The following is a 13,534-nucleotide window of genomic DNA, read 5'->3' on the forward strand; positions in this document are numbered from 1 at the left end:
GACCAGAAGTCCAAAATCCAGGTGTTGACATGGCCATGCTGCCTCTGAAGGCACTAGGGAAGAATTTGTTCCAGACCCCTCTCCTAGCTTCTGGTAGTCCCTTGGCTTGTGGCAGCATAACAGCAAGCTTCATGCAGCATTCTCCCTGTGTACCTGCATATGTTCAGACTCCCCTCCTTTATTTTTTAAGGACACCAATCATATTAGATTTAGGGCCCACCCTATTCCAGTATGACCTCATCTTAACTCAACTAATTATATCTGCAATGAGCCTATTTCCACTTTTTTTTTTTTTTTTTTTTTGAGATGGAGTCTCAATCTGTCATCTGGGCTGGAGTGCAATGGTGTGATCTTAGCTCACTGCAACCTCTACTTCCTGGGTTCAAGCGATTCTCCTGCCTCAGCCTTCTGAGTAGCTGGGATTACAGGTGCACGCCACCAGGCCTGGCTAATATTTTTTGTATTTTTAGTAGAGACGGGGTTATACCATGTTGGCCAGGCTGGTCTCGAACTCCTGACCTCAAGTGATTTACCCATCTCAGCCTCCCAAAGTGCTCTGGGGTTGCAGGCGTGAGCCATGACACCCAGCCTGCAAAGACCCTATTTCCAAATAAGGTCATATTCTGAGGTACTAGAGGTTAGGACTTCAACATATGAATTTTGGAGGAATATAACTCCCCCATAACACTTGCCCTCCAAGGGTTTATAATCAAGTTAGAGAGAGAGGCGTATATGTCACTAGTCTGTTAAAAATTACTACTTTGATGAATTCATACTAAAATTCCCTTTCATAGCATGGATTTTTCTAATGTTATCTACCTACCAACTGTTTGTTAGTTGTACTTTTGTCAGTGTGGTAATAAATAAATCTGGTTTATAGATACTTCAGTATTGCACTAATATTTCAACCATGACAAAAAGTTGAATAACAATACTATTGTGAAGGAATGTTATGTGCTTTTTTTTAATAAGACAAAAAAATCAAAAAGCTTAAAAATGGATTCCATTCAAGTAAGAAAGAGGGAAATAAAAGTGATACTGATGAAAACATTGAATTTCAATTTATCACAATGAAGAAGGCAAAGCATGCAGTCACTTTACTTAAACTGTGTCTACGTGACATGGTAGAGTGGGAATTCGTTGACTATCTAGTTAATCTCATCAGCTTAGACATCCATTTGGGTACTCAAGCAGTAGGCAAACAGGGCAGATGTTTGAAAGAATTATCCAGACCATTAATTAAAGTACAGGTTTCAAAGAAGGGGACATGGAAACTAGAGAGTCAGTGAAGACGGTTTTGAGACTTTTCATCTTCATTTTTCAGTTTAATAATGATTATCACAGAAATATAAACATCAGGAAAAGATTTTGATAAAGTTTAACACATAAAATAGAAAATTCCAGAAGGAATTTTCTGCAGTGGAGGATTCATATTATAGGAACATTGAAGGCAGATGCAAACCCTACATGTGCCACTGTAAACATTAGGCATATTCCTCAACTTGCTCCTATTATGGACGGCTTCCTACTAAAATGGAATTCAAGTAACACATCATTCAAGCATCCCTGCTTTATGTTCTACAGAAAAAGCTTATCTGTTGCAAATGTTCTTGCAACTTCTGCTCAAATAGTAGTGCCATTAAAAATGGCTGATGGGGGGGGTGCTATCTCAGATATTTCATCCTAAACAAAAGTATCAAAGCAAAGTTGTTTTTCAAACTCTTTATTCATCCATATTGTCATTTTCTCTTACATGTGCTACTTCAAAACAAATACCAATCTGATGATGACAGTCCCTTGCTGAAAATGCTTCAGTGGCTCTCCGTGGCCCTTAAAGTCAAGTACAAAGTCTGCAAGCAGAAAAATGATCTGCAAAGTCCTTCAGGATCTGACCCCAGTTCGCTTGTGTAGTCAAGGGATGGCTATTTTGTTGTTTTGCTTTTCAGTTCCTCAAATATTCAAAGCTTTCTTTTGCCTCTGAGCATTTGTTCCTACCGTTCCTTCTGCTCTGTATCTCTTCATCTTGGTCCGATTAGCCCTTACTCATATCCTTCCAGTTTCAGTCTAAATGTCATTCATTCCAGAAACCACTACTGACCACCCAAGTCTATGTCATACAGCATTTTCTCTTGGCATCTGACACTTCCCTATTTTGCAGCTTTTACCACACTTTGCCATAACTGCCTGTTTACTTGTGTGTATTCTTTTAAATATGCTGATTTTTTCCTGAGGGCAGGCAGTGACTCTTTTTTCAATATTGTATTCTCAATGCCAGGTGGACAATGTTGGTACTAGATAGTGTTTGGAACAAATGAATAAATGAAGGAGAGAAGAAATGACTTCTCAGTGATACTTCTGTAAGATAAATAACTGCCAATACTTATATTACACATTTCAAATAATCTTTTCAAAAACAAGTATAACTCATTTATGGTAATGGAAATCAAAATAGTGGTTACCTTTGGAGGTACTGATGAGGAAAAGGCACAAGGGAATTTTCAGGGGAGGAGAAAATTATCCCTATTCTTACTCTGGGTGTTGGTTTCATGGGCATGTGCAGACATAAAAATTCAATGAGCTGTGTACCTACAATTTGTACCCTTTGTTGCATACGTTAACATAAAATAAGTAAAAAAGAAAGAAAGTTATAACTACCTTTATCTCACTCTAATACCAAAGATACATTTTACCATTTGTTAGCTCAAAGAAATCTGAGATATGGTTTTAAAAGCAACCTTGCAGTTCTGTTTAAGATTGCTACAATTTAATAAGATTATCTAAAACCTCAAAGCATAAGTAGAGTGGGCCCATGCAGGGCCTTTTCTTCTACCTCTATAGCCCAGAGAAATGCTAAACCAGAAAAGGGGCTGGGGTTGATCTTGTCTGAGCATCTTGTGGGAATCAGTTCCCTTTCAGGCCCCCCAATAATGTGAAATTCCCTCTATCCTGTTTTTAACCCCATAAGCACCAAGCGAACTGCACTTCCAAAGCTTGCCTGAAATGAGTTTTAGCAAACCCATGAACCCTGTTGATCAACAGTCACCCTAAACTGAACCCACTTCCAATAGTGACCAAAGAATTCTTCTGACCAATAATGGAATTCCCCCATTCTCAGACTGACTTCTTCAGGGAGACTTCCAAGGAACTGAGCAGAATTCTTGTGCAATGAAGCCATCATTCCAGCAGATTAGCATTTAGAATTGCTTCAAGAAGCTATTCCATATTTCAAGAGAAATGGAGTTAGCTTTCCTCTTATAAAATGAATTTCATGTGTGTGCTTGCTTATAGAATTCTTGAGTTATCTTTATTTATAGTTATTTTTACTCCTCATACAACTGTTAAAATGTTTTGAAAATATACTGTTTATTCATTCTGGTACTGTATTTAGGATCACTTGCAATATTTCTAAATTAATTTTATTCTAACCTGTCTTCCCCATCAAACCTATCTTTTATTTTAAGTACTTCAGCCTTAGAGTACCTAAAATCCTGTCTTTGCCGCCATTTGGAGGGAAAATAGGCTATTCAAATTGACTGCAAATTGTCTTTGCATGTTGGTCTACATCATTATTCTGGCTTTCTTGCATCCTGCAGTTATTCAGTGTGAAATAACGGTCAAAATCAATTGCAAACTTGTGGTTGTTTTTGACCTGGAAATATTTATTATTATTAGATGATGCATAAGCTTTTGGTGCAGTATTTATGGAGGCAGGATATGCTTCTCTCAGAAGATTTTATCTTTTAAAGGGCACATAAAATTTCAGACTTGCTTCTCAGCTTCATAAATACACAAATGGATGCACAGAGTTAACACAGATCATCCATCTTGACTTTCTTTTGGCTCAAGCAACCACGGAACTAAATCCCATATAACCTGTATAAGTCTCTATGTTTAAATCAACTTTAATGAGGAGGGGGGAGTTCAAATGCTTGATAATCTAGAAGAAGAGAAACTTGTAACTTGCATTTAACAATACATCCAACAAAGTTATGTGCCCTCCGATAAATGAGCTGCAGATTTTGGAGCTCTGTATGTATTAAATATAATAAATGTTTTTCAAAAGTTTCTCAAGTCTAATTTGAAGCCATGTTAATGCAGATCCTTTTTTGTTATTTTTAATTGACACATAAAAATTGTACATATTTATGGGGTACAGAATGATATTTCCATACATGTATAGAATGTGTAATGACCAAATCAGGGTAATTAACATACCCATCACCTCAAGCTTTTATCATTTCTTTGTGCTGGGAACATCCAAAATAGTTTCTTCTAGCTATCTGGAAATATACAATAAGTTAGTGTTAACTGTAGTCATCCTACAGTGCTTTAGAACACTAGAACCTTTCCTCTTATCTAGTTGTAATTTTGTGTTTGTTAACCAGCCTCTCCCTATTCATCCTCCCAGTCCTGTCTTCCTCATCCTTCCCAGCCTCTAGTAACTGTATTCTTCTCTCTACTTCTTTGAGCTCACAGTGGTGGCGGCACTCAGAAGAGCTGATCCTCAGGCATTTGGGGTGGTGCATGAAGGCTTTGCTGCTGAAGGGGGCAAGGTTGCTGGCGGTGATGTTGGGCCCCAAACAAGCCAGTCCTTGGGCCTTTGGGTAGGGGCACATGGTAGCTTCATCACTGGAGTTGGTGTATTAGCCATCATCAACGAGCCTCGGGTGGCCTGGTCCTCAGGATCCTTGGTGGTGGGCATGCAGTGGCTCTGCTGCTGGAGTAGGTGGGGAGGCTAGCTACAGTGAGCCTCAGGAGAGCCAGCCCTCAGCCCCCTAGGGTATGCGGTGACATGCAGGTGTGTTGTGGCTCTGCTGCTGGAGTGGGCAGGGTTGCAGGCAGCAGCAGGTCCCTGGCTGTCAGCTCTCAGACTCTGAGGACCATGCCCCTTTGCTTTCTTTACCTTAGAGGCAGCCTTCCCACTTTGCTGGACCACCTGTTCCTGGAGTTCTATGCACTATGTGGGCTCAGGCGCTAGGTTCACAGCTGCACCACTGGGTCCAACTGCAGTCATGGCCCTGCAGCCTTGTGTGTGGGTATGATGGAATGATATTGGGGCTCCAGTGATGAGGACATGCAGGGATTCCTGGGCCCCAAGACAGGAAGCATTCTGGCAGTGGCTCTGTACTCAAAATGGCACTGTGCTGCAGCAGCTTGGTCCCAGGGACTAAGGAGGGACCCAGTGGTCTCTCTGGAGCAATGTGGTCGCAGAGACTCCAGGCAGCTCCTATACTGGACTCAACACTGCTCTCCTACAGCTAGGCTTGCAGGCATTTGTGGTGGGAATGTTGCCTGCGGGGCATCTCCTGCTTACCTTTCCTCCTCAAGCGGGGGCCCTCTTGGCTCTGAGCTGATCCTGGCTGGCTGCTTTGCTTTCCTGAGTTTCTGCACCTCAGAGGGTCTTCGTAACGTTTTTGCTGAGTTTCAGTGCTCTCCCTTAGACATTTTATTTGGCATGTGATTGTCTACTTGTTATTTTGGTCCTTCTTCGTGGAGGAGGCAAATGCTGGGCAGCTGTAGCAAGCTTTCTGGATGACCAAGATTCTTCTAACCTTTGAAAACCAAGACATGTCAGAATAATGCAAGTTATTTATTTTTATAAACATATCACACAGACACACACACACACACACGACAGGGCCGGTACTAGACAATGTAGGTGTGTAAAAATTTACTCCAGGCTGAGTGTGGTGGCTGATATGTATAGTCCCAGCACTTTGAAAGGCCACGGTGGGAGAATTGCTTGAGCCCAGGAGCTCACCACCAGCCTGGGTGATGTGGCAAGACCCCATCTCTACAAAAAATTAAAAAATTAGCCAGGTGTGGTGGCACATGCCTGTGGTCCCAGCTGTTTGGGAGGCCAAAAAGGGAGAATCACTTGAGCCCAGGAGGTTGAGACTGCAGTGAGCCATATTCACACGCCTGCACTCCAGCCTGAGAGACAGAGCAAGATCCTGTCTCGAAAAAAAAAGAAAAAGTTACTCCAAAACTTACTGACTTACAACAACAACAATATTTATGTTGTCCATCAATCTGCAATTTGGGCAGGGCTTAGCAGAGAAAGGGAATATAAGGATGCTTGTGAAAAAATTCTAAAATGCAATATTTATATAAAGTACCGTAATTATATCGCACTTTTGTGATAGTAATGATTTCCCCCTTTTTCTATCACCGCCTCCCCTCCTCCATTCAGGCACGTAGCCCAGTTCTGTGTTTATAATGGCAGGAGAAGAGCATTATGAGACTGGGCAGGAAACAGAGATCGCGGATGAGTCACTAGTTTTTGTGTTTTCACCTGCGTGAATCCTTTCACGAGCTCAGGCCAGATGCCTGGGATGCAAACATCACTGATGGAGGGATTTCCTCTGAAGAAAAACATCAAGATTAAGAGAAAGAAGAATCCCGCCTCCAAGTGTCAGTCGGGTCTCTTGAGGAAATTCTAAATCTCACTAGGTATTTCAACAGAGTGGGTTTAATTATGGAAATTAAACACCTAGAAACTCTCTAGGTGTTGGAAGGCTAAAAGAGCAAAAGCAGGCTTTGAGGGAATAATCTGGAGGAAATAATATGAAGCTTCCAATGGATGGCTCGTGGGGAGGGATAGCAATGGGGAGAAAGCGGGGGCTTAGTAGACGCTGGAAGCTACAGCAGAGGACCTCCTGGAGGTGGTGCTCCTGCGGCCTCGCCCAGCCATTGATGGCTCTTCTCTTCTGAGGGTCCCTGATGTTGTGGGTGCTAGTGTCGGAGGCATTTGAACCGGAACAACTCCATCTTGAGTAGGGGCTGGGTAAAATGAAGCTGAGACCTACTGGGCGGCATTCCCCGACAGTTAAGGCATTCTAAAGCACAAGATGAGATAGGAGGTCAGCAAAAGATACAGGTCATAAAGGCCTTGCTGATAAAACAGGTTGCAGTAACGAAGTCAGCTAAAACCCACCAAAACCAAAATGGCCACGAGAGTGACCTTTGGTCATCCTCACTGCTACACTCCCACCAGCACCATGACAGTTTACAAATGCCATGGCAATGTCAGGAAGTTACCCTACATGGTCTAAAAGGGGCAGGCATGAATAATCCACCCCTTATTTAGCATATCATCAAGAAGTAACCATAAAAATGGGCAACCAGCAGCCCTCTCAGGGCTGCTCTTTGGAGTAGTCATTCTTTTATTCCTTTACTTTCCCAATAAACTTGCTTTCACTTTAGTCTACGGACTTGCCCTGAATTCTTTCTTGTGCAAAATCCAAAAACCCTCTGTTGGGGTCTGAATCAGGACACCTTTCCTGTAACACCGGGACTTCTTGAAAACACTGAGGCAGAAGTCCGAAGGCATTGCTGCTGGTGGAACAAATTGCCAGTCTTGGGTAACACTGACAGGACTGGCAATAATCGGGAAGGAAACCGCTTTTCCCTTCCTTCTGCTGTCCATCCTCCTCTGCTGCAACCAGCTGCAGAATTAGCAGAACATCAGCCAGCAAAGGAGCCTGGAAAATAAAGTTTCCAGAATCTCAGAGCACAGCACGGGGAGGGTGGATTTCGAGCAGAAAGGTAATAGGTAGATAACTAGCATGTTCTTGTACTTGAAAAAAAAGGTACCACTGGATTTAGGACAGAATAAATTGGGAGTTTGTTAATAAGAGAGCTAGAGTTTGGTTGGTCCTGTGACCTTATTTCCTAGGCAGAGGCTTTCGAACTAAAGAAAAAAATTCAAACAGGAAGAAGAAACTTTGCAGATACATTTGTAAATCATTGTTCAAGGATGTAGCACATTCCTTCCTGTGTCTTGGGCCTCCATCACCCCACCCCGTCAATTTAGACAAACCTCTAGAAAGAAGGAAGTTGTCTCACATTGACCAACATTAAATTTCAGTTCCCAGGCAAAGTGAGGACTTAAAATAGAAACTAATCTGTATGGGGCATGATGGCTCATGCCTGTAATCCTAGCACTTCGGGAGGCCAGAGAGGGAGGGTCAGTTGAGACCATGAGTTTGAGACCAGTCTGGGTAACATAATGAGACCCTATCCCTACAAAAATAAAAATTAAAAAATTGGCCTGGCATGGCAGCATGGACCTGTAGTCCTAGCTACACAGGAGGCTGGGACAGGAGGATTGTTTAAACCCAGAAGTTTGAGGCTGCAGTGAGCTGTGATCATGCCACTGTGCTCTAGCCTGGGCGACAGAGAAAGACCCTGCCTCTAAAAAAGGGGGGAAAAAAAAGAAGAAAGAAAGAAACCAACTTGAGCCTTAAAAAAATGAAGGAAATTATTGTTTCAAGTATGTCTGAATTTGTGGACCGATAGTTATACCCTTTGCAGTATATTTTTTAATTGCATAGAAAAACTGCAGACACAAGGAAAATACTGGGAGGATACCACCAAATGCTTGCAATTATTATTTCTAGAGTCTAAGATTATGGCTGATTCTTTTTTCCTTTATACCTTTCATTATTTTCCTAATTATCAACAATAAATGTATCGCTTTTACAATAGCAATTATTTTCAAGAGCCTGTTATTGTAAATGTTATACTGTGATTTACTATTATATCATGTCTCAAAAACATATCTGAATTGGCCTGATAAAAAGCCTAAATTTCTCTTTTTAATTCTCTTATTTTTTTTTTTTTTTTTTTTTGAGACGGAGTCTCGCTCTGTCACCCAGGCTGAAGTGCAGGGGCCGGATCTCAGCTCACTGCAAACTCCGCCTCCCGGGTTCACGCCATTCTCCTGCCTCAGCCTCCCGAGTAGCTGGGACTACAGGCGCCTGCCACCTCGCCCGGCTAAGTTTTTGTATTTTTAGTAGAGACGGGGTTTCACTGTGTTAGCCAGGATGGTCTTGATCTCCTGACCTCGTGATCAGCCCGTCTTGGCCTCCCAAAGTGCTGGGATTACAGGCTTGAGCCACCGCGCCCGGCCTAATTCTCTTATTTTTAAGGAAGAGTAAAAGCCAGCAAGTTCTATGAATTTCATTCCTCATTGCTTTCTCCTAAACCTCATGCACCTTCTGTTTAAAAGGAAGGGTGTAGTTGTCATCTTGAATTTCATTTTGACAAAAAAAATCGTCAATCATTTTTCTATGTAAATATTTATAAACTCTTTCCTCTGCACATTGGCACCAGAGTCTGGCTCTATTATGGTCATCCACAATTGATCTTGAAAATATGGCAGAAATGGTATGCTGGAAGCCTTGGAGAATATGTTTTAAAAGTTCTGACCAAGTTCTGTTTTAGTCAGTAAAACAGGGGCCATGGAACAAGGTCTGGGAGATAAAGATGATTAGAGGAAAGAAACAGGAAAAAAACAGGAAGAAAAAAAACTGAAATCATTTAACTTTGCAAGAGGCTTGACTTCCAGAACAAACAAGGACTTGGGAATTTCAAATTTGCACCTGCCTTTAGGCATTATGCATTGAAATCCATTGTCAATACCCTGTTATTAGTCCAAGAGATTTCCACAGATAGCAAGATGCCTGGAATTCCAGAAGGAAGAAGTTACATTCAAAGGAGCATTTTATTGGCATCTGTAAACAGGCCAACACCTGCTAGAAGAAAGTCAAATCACGGATGAAAAAGAACCAATGCAAACATTCCAGAGAGACATCAATATTGCCCGCTCCATAAGATATTCCTCAAGTTGGACTGCACTTTCCACACTCTGATATTTAGGATTGGCCATGACTTGATTCATGAAGTGTGAATGGAACTGGTCTGTGTCCCTTCCCGCTTCTGAGAAGAAGATCATGATCTTCCCAGGTCTGGGAAGAGACTCCCCAGGTCTCTCTTGAGCCAGCATTGGCATCAGCCTGGATTCTTCAAGCATGATGAACAAAACAGCCCTGCTGAATCTTGATTGACATGTAACAGGAGCAAAAAATAATCTTTGTGGTTTAAGTCACCAAGACTTTGGGGTTGTTTGTTATTGCAGCATAACCTAGTCCACCCAATTGTTACAGGAAAAAGGTCCCAATCCAGACCCGAAGAGAGGGTTCTTGGATCTCGTCCAAGAAAGAATTCAGGACAAGTCTGTAGAGTAAAGTGAAAGCAAGTTTATTAACAAAGTAGAAAAATAAAAGAATAACTCTTGAGGGCTGTGGTTGCCCATTCTTGTGGTTATTTTGTGATGATATGCTAAACGGGGGGTGGATTATTAGTGCCTCCCCTCTTTAGACCATATAGGGTGACTTCCTGACGATGCCAGGGCATCTGTAAACTGTGATGGCGCTGGTGGGAGTATAGCAGTGAGGACGACCAGAGGTCACTGTTCTCGCCATCTTGGCTTTGGTGGGTTTTGGCTAGCTTCTTTACTGCAAGCTGTGTTATCAGCAAGGTCTTTATGACCTGTATCTTGTGCTGACCTTCCATCTCATTCTGTGACTTACAGTGCCTTCACCGTCTGAGAATGCAGCCTAGCAGGTTTCAGCCTTATTTCACTCAGCCCCTATTCAAGATGGAGGTGCTCTGGTTCACACACCTCTGACACAATGTTACCATATCCATTCTCACCAAAGCCTTTTAAAGAACCTATGTATATGCAAGTGTTCTCCATTGAGGGAGAAAGAATGGATACACATGATCATTTCAGTGATTTAGGGCAGGGATTTAGACATTTTGATAACTTTCTCGATTTAAAATGTGTAACATTTTATTTTGCTTCCTTCTAGTAGAGACACGCTGTGCTATGCTTTTCTAAGAAATACTTTTTAATTTTATATTCTTATTTCCCCTTACTCTCAGTTATTTCTGAAAATCTTTTTGATGAATGCTTAATGTTCATTCCCATGAATGTAACTGATAAATTTCTCTTTTTAACCATTACCTTTTAAAATGTAAGTGCCTGTGTCTATGTAATCTAAGCAATTTCTTAATTTTTATGTTTAGATACTTTATCTGGCAACCATGCAATAAGTAGAAGACTCTACTCTTCTTTTCTTTAATAAATTCCACAAGGAGCAGAACCAGGAAGAGGAAATAAGTGTTTGAAAAATCAGTATGGCTGTGAAAAGAAAGCTCCCTAAGAATAGGGCTATTGTGGCTATGAATTAATGAAAAAATATTCCACTATTTTCTTTAAATCAATCTTTCTTCAAGATCTTGTAAAGCATTCTTCCAGGCTGCTAATAATTGGCTTTTATCAAACTTGATATTCAGGCTTAAAAAAAATCCTTTTTTCCAGGTGCTCCCATCAGTAGGGTAAATTTAAGAATTATTTTTACTGGGTGTGGATCTTTTTGAGAGAACTGGCAAACCAGGCAACTTTGAAGCTACAGTTTTTTCATCAGCTGGTAGCCGTAACCTGACCCCTCCACCCTGACCAGATTTGACCTAAGTGAACAGTCTGTCTCCGGGACATGGATAAGATTGGAGGGAAAAGATAGACTGCATGTCCCCAGCTGAGAAAAGGGGAAGGAGGGAAAGATAAGAACTGTGGTTTCAAATATCCTTAATGGGAATTCTCCACAGTCATTTTTCATCAGGGCTGGGTGCTGTCAGAGCTTTGATTAGTGCCTCTTCTTCCCTGGGAATCCTTTTGTTTGGTCACTCTAGTGTTTGAACTTTGGCCAGGCCATTTTTTGTATTCTCCAGGTAATTGGGTCTGTCTTGATACAGCCCCCGGGGATTGACTCATAGTCTCTAAAGGATAGAACACTGTCTGATGTTTTGTTTTCCTCCCATGTTCATTCCCTGAAAGGCAAGGGTGATTTTTTTTTCTTTGCTGTTTTCCTGGCTGTTGCATTGCTGGCTTGGAAAGTCTAAAATGCATTCAAGTCATGGCACCCGGCATTTTCATCAGTATTTTTATTGGTTTGTTTCTTTCTTTTTTGGTTACGCATACTGAAAGTAAATCAACATATTAAAAAGAAAGAGAAAGAGATCAGAAAAGGAATGACGTTTGTTAGTGGTTTCTGATTTATGAGTCTGAAGGAACTGTCACATTGAGCCTCGGAATGATATTAATTAGCTGCATGACTAAAATGCCTTGTCAGTGTGGCGCATTAAAGACGCACCTTGCAGCCGGGAAGGAGAGACGCTGAAGAGAGGGGAGGGGCGGCTGCAAACACAAACCACGCTGCTCATTTTTGCCTGCATCTCCACACTGCTAACAAAAGGCAATTCACCGAGGCACACTTTCCGATCTTGTTGTAAAAGCTCATGAGAATATCAATGAAGCCCCACCTAATTTTTGCCTGTTAATAATTCAGCTCCAGACAGTGAGAAATATGAAAAAGAGAACCAGTTTTTCAGTCAATAAGAGAGACCTATTTTTTTTTTTTTTTAATTTAGAGTCCCATGCAAGTGGCCTTGTCATGGCAAGGCCTTGACCAACTCACAGCCGGTGTTCCATTTACAGTAACGGGGTGTGGCAGGTTGTGCAATAGAGCTGAACAGCACAGTGCTCAGAAGCCCCGACTGTCACGGTGTGCACAGAATCTTGCAGTCTCTACAGGGGCCAAGAGCTGAGTCTATTTTCAGCTGCTCCACTTCTTTAGTGACATAGTCATCCTCTCTGTTAGGGGACACTGGTGGAAACATGTGCTGAAGCTAAAGAAGCTCAAAAAATGCTGGGTGTTATCAGGAAGGCTACTGAAAACATAGCAGAGAAGCTAGCTTACTTTTGTTCCAAACCTCACTAGGCGTGTTTGGTGCCATTCTGGGTGCCACATCTGAGGAAGGAGGCACAGAGCTGGGCAAGAATTCTTTCAGGTGGGTATCATGTGGGCCACAGATTGGTCTAATAATTACAGTTGTAACCACCCAACTTCCCCATGTTCCAGTCCCCAGTTGTCCATGGACCACAAAGACTCCTCACGGCTGCCTCTCCAAGCAGTCTACCAAGAAAGCACCCAGCATTGCTGGGTTGGTCTTAAGGTAGGCAGTCTTCAGGATGTTAGAGGGTTCTTCAACATGGAAGACCTGTGCCCTCCACCCAATCCTGTCTCCCACCTTGTCACTTGAGCCTCACAGGAACAGTGCCCACAGCCTTTGGAAGTCCTGCCTGTGTTTCTGACCTCCAACCTGCCCTACATTTACAAAGAATCGTTAAAGTGGTGCATCAGTTTTTGGTCCCCAATATCCTAATTGTCAAGGTGCCAACTCTGTATGAGATGCCATAAAGAGACCAGTTGCTGTGCCCTCATCTTTACCCTCCACTTCTTCTCTCCTCTTAGACTGTGCCTCCAAACGAACTCCTCCCTCCTTCAAATACAAAGGAACCTGGCCCAGGCACATCAGTGATCCCAGAAGGGCCACACAAAGCCACAATGAAGCCTTACCTTGGCAAGCTCAAATGTCCCATGATTCAACAAATCCTCACCAAGTCGCTAGGAAGCATGAGTAGGAAAAATCCACCTTAGAAACAGAGTCAGAGGTTGTAGTACTTTTTAGGTAGTCAGAAAGGCAGGCAGAGATGCTGAAAGGTAGAGAGAGCTCTTCAGTTGTCTGTTCAGTCCAGTCCAGTGTGGTCTCCACTGAACCACAAGCCCCTAAGTATGAGCAAGACACATGCCATAAAAAAGAAAAAAATCAAGCATGAAGAACA

General features: G+C 42.1%; 1 long non-coding RNA gene across 1 annotated transcript in view; it reads right to left on the reverse strand.

Annotated features, from left to right (window-relative positions):
- Nucleotides 1-1,337: 1,337 nt before the first annotated feature.
- The window catches only part of LOC139357211 (uncharacterized), a 38,298-nt gene continuing 26,101 nt past the window's right edge, over nt 1,338-13,534 (reverse strand). The window contains exon 3 of the long non-coding RNA XR_011610017.1: nt 1,338-5,552. This is a non-coding gene — a long non-coding RNA (uncharacterized lncRNA). The remainder of the gene's footprint in view (nt 5,553-13,534) is intronic.

This window comes from Macaca nemestrina, chromosome 11, assembly GCF_043159975.1.
Source record: "Macaca nemestrina isolate mMacNem1 chromosome 11, mMacNem.hap1, whole genome shotgun sequence".
In the NCBI taxonomy this organism is placed as follows: Eukaryota; Metazoa; Chordata; class Mammalia; order Primates; family Cercopithecidae; genus Macaca; species Macaca nemestrina.